At 41.3% G+C, this 8,530-nt stretch overlaps 1 long non-coding RNA gene across 1 annotated transcript; it reads right to left on the bottom strand.

The window, feature by feature from the left end:
• Positions 1 to 393: 393 nt before the first annotated feature.
• Positions 394 to 8,224, bottom strand: LOC105499443 (uncharacterized). Its single transcript, XR_011617039.1, has 3 exons — positions 8,144 to 8,224; positions 2,258 to 2,378; positions 394 to 467 (listed from the first exon to the last, which is right to left on the bottom strand). It is a non-coding gene; the product is annotated as an uncharacterized lncRNA (long non-coding RNA).
• Positions 8,225 to 8,530: the final 306 nt, after the last annotated feature.

Here is an 8,530-nt window from a genome sequence, read left to right as displayed (position 1 = left end):
ATAAAGTTCACCTGGCATGGGATAGAAGCAAAAAGATTAGATCATCAGCTAACATATTGCCAAGAATTACAATGAAGTCAATTTTCTTTTTTCATAATTTCATACCTCCTAATCCGTCTGACATTACTTTAAGATGTCCTTTAATTCTTTTTCCTGAGAGAATATTTATCAGAGCATGTAAATAAACCAGAGAAGATTTTCGCTTTAGAAATAGCAGAAGGTAAGAGGACTAAGGGGGAGACTGCTCACTTTCTAGAAAATATTTTGCTCAGTGTAAACATATAGCCTATTCAAGATAACCTAAAATAAATATAAACAGTAGAAGACACTTAGATTTGAGCTTACCAAAAGTTTTCCTTGTCTGCAACAACTCCAATCAATCAGTAGTGGTGGCTGAGAGAGCTGTGTTGAGGAGTCCGATGATAAGACCCAGCTCAGGTTGAGGTGGGGAGGTGCGGGGAAGAATGCTGTGATCACCACAAGCAAAAGAGCAAAGATGATGGCACTGTGCACTTGACGTCTTTTGATTCATGTCATGCAAACCTTGGCAACCAATAAGTCTAACATATCTTAGTAAATTCAGCCATACATTCTTTCCTAAATTATTATTGTTGTGTCACTTTCAAAAACCACTAAACAAGAAGGCAGGCCAAGTATTATTCTTCACATTTTACAAAGGTGAACTCAGAAGCTTAGAAATCTCAGATGGCTTGTTGAAATGATCTCACCTAGTAAGTTGGAAGTGGCAGAAGCCACACCAGAACACACCTGTCTGAGTCACACATCCTAGGGTTTCTCTGATAGTTCACGTAGTTTGAGAATAACTGGCGTACCTCTTATGAGAAGCAGAGGGGAGGTATGACAGTGACTTTAAAAGTATTATAACCAGCTTCTCTACAAGCTAAGATCTGATTTTAAAAAAAGATTGTATTTAGCATTAAGGAGAAAACACTAGGGTGACACTTAACTATTCCTTTGTCTGCCCTTTAAGGCCAACACATTGTTCCATGAGGACACACGTAACTGATGGCTGAATGTTTAACTTTGTGACTAAGAGCCTCTGCTGGCTGAGGAGAAGGGATTAATGGAGTGAAAGAGAAATAACAATGCTGACCTAATTCACAGGAATATAATTACCCAATTCACCATTGTAAAGTACTTTGAAAACAAGTGTGTTATAAATGCTAACTCACATTATTACCAAAACTAATTCTGTGTTACTATCTCATATCAAGGTTCCCAGAGAATTCCTTGGACGTGCCCTGCCCTGCCTGCCCACACCTGCAAGGTAGCATGTTAAAAACTCTGACCAGCCATGACACCTATTTTTCCCACACCTACTCCTCCTGTTCTTCTTTATTCACTTTTTCATCTTTCTTTATGGCTTCACTTCACTTCATACACAATCATGAAAGAATCTTTGCTTCAGTGATTGGCATTCCACAAAATGCCATTAAACCAGAACCATATTCCTCTTGCTTTATTATGGTCAGCTTTCCTTAGTGGTCATCCTATCTGAGCACAGTAGCCATGTCATATGCCAATAGGTGTTCAAAAAATGCCAATAAATGCATTGCGCCTCATAATTGTCCAGCCCATTTATTTCTACAAGGCACTCTTCAAGCCTTTCTCTCATAAAAACTGTACAAGAAAGACCAGACAGGGATGGTCACTATGGACAGTTGAGTAAACTAGTGCAAAAGAAGTTAAGTGGGTTGGGCGCAGTGACTCACGCCTATAATCCCAGCACTTTGGGAGGCCAAGGTGGTTAAATCACAAGGTCAGGAGTTTGAGACCAGCCTGGCCAACATAGTGAAACCCCATCTCTACTAAAAATACAAAAATTAGCCAGGTATGGTGGCACACACCTGTAGTCCCAGCTACTTGGGAGGCTGAGGCAGGAGAATCACGTGAACCCGGGTGGTGGAGGTTGCAGTGAGCCGAGATTGTGCCATTGCACTGCAGTCTGGGCAACAGAATGAGACTCTGTCTCAAAAACAAACAAACAAACAGAAGTTAAGTGACTCTCTCAGTTCCCATTAAAATGAGCAAGGAGACTGAAATCCTCAACTTCACAAGTACAGCAGGTTAGCACAGTGTCTAATACGTCATAGGCTCTCAATACTATCTGCTGAATGTGTAAGTGAATGAGTGAACAAAATAATGAAGTAATGAAAGCGTGTGTTGAAACTCAGTGCAGTGTGTTTTCCACTTAGCCACACTGATACCATTTTCTGTGTCAGAAAAAAATTCTAACCTGGTGAAATACTGCCCAGAGAAACAGTGCCAGGGTGAGGTGAGTCCTGCATCCACTTCTCCAGTAATCTTCTAAGATGGGTAGAGAAGATGCCAACAGAAAGCCCTGTTCCTGTGAAGTCCTTCACGGAAGAAGAATGGGATTAGACACTGACTGTTACTATCAAAGAGCATTTCTTGAGGGCCAATTATCATAACAGTTTACATTTGCAACTGCTTTGCCATTTGAAAAGCACTTTCCCATTCATTAGTCCCTTTGATCCTTCTAATAATGCTATGGAGAATGTGTCCTCATTATCCCACATTTTACAGATGAGCAAAATGAGCTAGAGGGAGGTAGGTAACTTGCTCAGGGTTTTATATCTCTCATAAACAGCAGATAAGTTCTGTAAATAAAACCTACCAGCTTCAAAATGAGTGTTCCTTCTGTTGCATTGTGTTGTCTTCCAAAACTCAGAAACTCGTCTCTAGGACCATTTCCAGAGAAAAATCAAATTCTCCATCACCACTGCCTACACCTTCTGAGCCCATGGCCTACCACCCAAACTTCCCCAGGCTCCCAACCAGGGGCTCAATGGAGTTGTCAGCTGGTCATATGCAAAGTATGAACTTAATCACATTCGCTTCCAAAGCAAGTGTCTGTGATTAAGAGCTCATCTAGTAGAGTCCTTTCTCTTTAATAATCCATTTTTAGATGACAATATGTCCAGGTTTTACCTTCCAAAAGCCTGTTGTCTGCCTAAATGCAAACAAATGACTAATGGAGCAATTCAGAGGATTTAGCAGGGAAAACAATTTGGCTGCACAGAGGCCAGATTAAGAAACAGTAGACTCCTATTTGTAAATTACTAACGTAAGAATTGAATTTTCCAGATGCTTTCAATAAGGATTTGTTCATTCACTCTTTCCTACAATGAGTGCTTCCTTCTACTTTTGGCCTTGCAAAATGCTGCAGTGTGATAATGAATAAGGTAGGCTTCACCCTTCCCACTGCAGGTAAGAAAGAAGATTTGGAGCAACATTAACACATGTTTCTTTGAAAGTGGTTACTTCATCTATTGGAGAACACCCTGGTTTTAAACTTTGCCACTACCTCTTTTGTGTTAGTTTGTGTTGTTCTGGCCTGTTGTGCTTTGTTTGTAGAGAAAGACTTACTGATTTATAAGGACCGATAAGTCTTTTTATTTGTAACTCAAAGTAACTCAGACAACCGCTAAATATCAGATTAAACGTGTTAGATCCTCCCTCCCACCCTACTCTCAAGTTTACTGTCAATTTAGTCCATTGAGAGAGGAAGTTATGTAGGAGTTAGCGGAGTAGAAATAAATCAGGTTTGAAAATCATCACTAAAAAAAGAGATTAGAGACTGGCTTCTAGCACATAGAAGTTACTGAAAGCAAAGCTCATCACATTTTTGATGGAAAGAAAATGGTGACTACTTAAGAGTTAGTACAACCTTTGACCCACCAAATGTGCACCAGTGGAAAAGAAGCAACAAATACTGAGTAGTCTTCTAGTAGGGCAAATTATCTCACACCTGCTTTAGCTGTAGCCATAGAGAAAATGTTCAAAGAAGAGCCACCAAAAACAGCACACAAAGGACTTTCTTCCAGAGGCATATTCAGGGCCTCATTTAGAACTTCCCAATCCCTGGTACAAGGATTCTTCATAAGGACTGCCCAGAGGGATTCCACAACTGCTGGAGAACTTTGTAGATGGGAGTTTTTACAGCTGTTATCCTGTCCCTGCTTTGTAAAGTATAGCAGGGCAGTGAGATGTGGGGCAGAGAAGTGTGGGAGACAGAGGTGGGAGGACGGAAAACTTATCCTTGAGTTTATTGGTCACCAGACCAGCAGGAGTCACATGGGGACCTCGTGAAGAGAACTTGCATCACCTGGAAATCCTGAACACTGATGTGGATGCACTGAATAGATGGATCTTTAGATTTGTCTTCCATGGAATGGGAATGGGGACAAGTGTTCTATGCAGAAGTGCATGGCTATTTGATGCACCAAGTGCAAGCCCATTCAGAGACTGCGGCATGCTCACTATTACCAATTTCTGTTTCTTTCTGTGTACGTAGTGAGACTATACTGTCCAGCCACCTTTGGAATTACACAGCATCATGTTCTGGCCGCTGGAAGAGAATATGTGCAACACAGCCTGGGCTGGCCCATTTCGTATCCCTTTTCCCCACTGAACATCCAGAAAAGAAGGATTTTTTTTTTTTAAAGACTGGCAAAAACCACAAGATGAAAGGAGTTTGGATTCTGTAACATGAGGTGGAAGACAGCCTACTGAACACTGGTGAGATAAAAATGGGCTTCTGTTGAATTAAGTCATTAAGATTTTAAGGTGTCACTCTTTTGGAAGTTTGTATCACCTAATGAAACTATGTTTTGAATCCTAGGAGAAGGACTTAAATCTTATTTCTCTCTGTGATTCTTGCAGCTCCCAGCACAGCTCCTGATTCATCTTGCAGAGTGTAAAAGACAAAATAAATTTTTTTTCAATAAATAAACAAATGAATTCAGACCAGGCCTACACAGCCATATCAAAATGTAGAAGGATAGAATTTGAATTCCCCTGATCAAATGAAATAAGGAGGATCCCTACTTGTTTCATGGGCTGAAGAAGGATATTGCTCATTTCACAGAGACGTTATGAGAACTGAATTATAGAACACATACAAAATACTTAGCAAAATGCTTAGTGCAAAATAAGCATTTAATAGTTGGTGGGTTGTTTCATTGTTAACTGTGAATGCTACACAAAATTGCTTTAGTGGATACAACAAACCATGTCTCTGAAAACAATCTGATTCATGGTCTATGCCTCAAATGCTCAAGCACAGTCTTACGCACATAGTGGTAGGGAGGAGTGAATTGCATTCTGTGGAAAGTGTGGAAGGATAGGGAAGAAGAAAACTTATTTGAATAATATTAAGAATAAAACAGAAGTAAAAATGTAGATAATGCCAATAAATAATTCCATTGTGATGTATTATTTCTGACAGATATAGTGTTTGTGGTTTTGAATCTATGTTGAGAGAATGTTTATTCTCATACATACACATTCATTTTTTATTCATTGTCACAAACTTGGCATAGAATGGCGAAATGTTAGAATATTCCCTAAATGGAATCTACTTAGGAGCCAAGATATAATAAAATGCATGAAATGACTTTTGTACAAACACTAAATTATTTCAGGACAGCCCTATGTAGAAATCCACTGATCACTCTCTACTTGTGTATATTAGGAAGACATGGAGCACAATAGAAGACTTCCTTCAGGCATTTAGGTGTAGTTAAGTAACAAGTATAGAAATTTTTTTTTACAATGTTTTCATATAATTTATGTTAAAAGCATAATCCAGTTATAAAATGTAGAGAAAGAAACAAATCATACTAGCAATCTCTTGCAAATTCAGCCTCGTACCTTCAGACTAAAACTAAACTATAACACAACATATTTGAAAATGCATCTTGGCACCAATGCTATGTATTCTTAGGTGTGCACTCATTACCTATGGAATGAGATGAGATGCAATGGAACAAATCCAAATAGAAGTGCATGTCACCAAATGGGATTAAATGCCACTGGTTTACACAGAAATTTCAGCTCTGCAATTCCCTTCCATGAGGCACACTGGGGACTTCCAACCCCAACCTCATTTTCCTCTCCTAGATGAATGAGTGACCTCTGGTGCCTTTGGGTGTTGAGGATGGATTGCCCAGGCACGTTTCCAAACACTTCACATTCTTTGAGGGGAAGATGCTATCGCTTCTCAGTGGAAGCCTTGTTATTAGTGCAGGTGAATCACAGGAGGAGAGAGTTGTGGGTGGATCCTGTATTTCATAAGCAACCACAGCAGTAAGGCAGGGTGGAGGTTGGGGCAGGGATCCAGGACCGGCAAAACTGGGAAAGGTGCTGATGGAAGGATGATTCGATTTTGGCTTATGGGAGGGTGTGTTGTCAAGAAGTCTGGGCTACAAGGCTAAGTGCCAGCATGGCAGGTTCTTTCCCTTGGCCTGACAAAGAGACAAGCACAGATTCAATCAGAACTTGCTCCAAGAATGTACTGAGAACACTGGTTTTGGCCTCTGGGAACTGATCCTCAAGGTCAGGTCATCTTGCCTGGAGCTCCAGTCCTCCTATACTTCAGATCATAGACAGCCCTAGGAGCAGACAGCCTGGAGACATTGGTATCTGATTAACCAGGTGAATACTGGCAGATACTACACACCTAGGCAACCCAAAGGATGCATTTCAGAATGTCAGCTGCAAAGCAGCCAGGAGGATTCCGCAGAATAGTCACAGTCATGGAGGGTTAGGAAAAGGAGGTCTACTGAGCAGGAAACACCAAAGAAGGAGTATGACTTGGGGAAACGTTCTCTTCCTTGTTCTATACTTCCTTTGGAAGCTGAGCACACCTTTGATCATTCATTTGTCATCCAACATTAATTAAGCACTGGTTAGATGTCTACAATACTCTGGACACGGGGGAAATAATAAAATAATGATAAGAAAATACACAGCTCTGTCCTAGCAGAGCTTACAGTCTACTGTTGGTAAGAAAACAGACATAAATACATTTTTAAAATATAAAGAAAAAGATATGATTTGTCAGATGATGATTAGCTCAATGGAAAAAAACATAAGAGACAAGGCAGTAGAGTGGAGAATTACTATTTTATAAAAGGTAGTCCGGAAAAGCTGCTTTGGGAAAGGAACATCTGGGCAGAAATCACAAGGAAGTGAGAGAGAGGTGACTGCATGGCTGGAGAGAGAAGGCTTCCAGGCAGACGAAGCTGACACTAAGGGCCTGGGTGCATGCGTCCTTAGCGGGGCAAAGAGGCTGCAGTGAGGCCAGTAAGGAGAATTGTGAGAGATAGGGCTATGGGGCTGGATCACGTATTGCCTAATGGACTATTTCAGCTTTTTTGTTTGTTCGTTTGATTGATTGATTGCTTGTTTGTGTTCGTGAGTAATATGAAAAGGTTTTGAGCAAAGGTGTGGTATGATATGATTTCCATTTTTAAATAAGCACTCTGGTGATGTGCTGAGAATATGCTCTAAGGGTGGGTGGTAGGCTGTTTGTAATACCTGAGGCTGAGTAACTTATAAAGAAAACAGGTTTATTTGGCTCACAGCTTTGCAGGCTGTACAAGAAGCATGGTGCCAGCATCTGCTTCTGATGAGGGCCTCAGGAAGCTTTCACTCATGGCAGAAAGCTAAGGGGAGCCAGCATCACATGGTGAGAGAGGGGAGGGAGGGGCCAGGCTCTTTTCAACAACTGGCTGTCATGGGAACTAATACAGTGAGAACTGGGTCATTACCATGAAGATGGCACCAAGCTGTTCATGAGAGATCTGCCCTCCTGACCATCTCCCACTAGGCTCCACCTTCAACTTTAGGGGTCAAATTTCAGCAGGAGATTTGGAGGAGACAAAGACCCAAACTATATCAAACTGGACACAGGTAAGCCTGTTAAGGTGCTGTGATAGAAATCCAGGGGTGGCAAGCATACCACGCAGTTGATGCTGTGTCACATTCCAGGACCCCCACAGAAGTGCGGCTGCAGCCCCAAAGGATGACCCTCCACCAGCCTCCTGTCTCAAGCACGCTCACTTCTATGCTTCTCTGCCTGAGGAGTTTCCTCCAGAGCTAGGGCGGTCTGCTCAGGCCACATGCAGGGCAGTTTAAAATTGCCAGCTACCAAAAATTTAACACCCTGGTGCAACCTTCTACCAGGGAGAGCTGAGATGGATAAATGCCTCTTCCAGTCCCTCAGTGTGACTGTTCTCAGGTTCATTCACATGGACCACAGTGGGGTTGAGCCCCAACTGCACACAGGGGTAGCCTGCTCATTAATATACCTTACCGCCTTCTCTCTCTTTCTGGACTTCCTGCTTCCTGGGATGACTTTCCAGACCAATTACTGGCCCTTCACGTCTCATCTCGCAGTCTGTTTTCAGGGAGATCTAAGCGATGATGTCAGGTGAAAGGCGACAGGGGCTTGAACAAGGGTGATAGCCCAGATGAAAAGTTCTCAAATTATTTTGAAGCTGAATAAATAATATCCATGAGTTGTAGAAACATAAAAAACAAAAGAGGAAAAGAATTATCTGAATTCTACATTTAGAGGCAGACACTGTTAGCCTCTTGATATATTTTTTTCCTGGCTGTTGATACTGGTTGGGTATGTTTGTACATGTGCGTTTGCATAATTTTTATGTTAAAAGAATAATATTAAGCATACTATATTGTA

Source organism: Macaca nemestrina, chromosome 19, assembly GCF_043159975.1.
Source record: "Macaca nemestrina isolate mMacNem1 chromosome 19, mMacNem.hap1, whole genome shotgun sequence".
NCBI classification, from domain to species: domain Eukaryota; kingdom Metazoa; phylum Chordata; class Mammalia; order Primates; family Cercopithecidae; genus Macaca; species Macaca nemestrina.
This window is presented reverse-complemented; position numbering and strand designations above follow the sequence as displayed.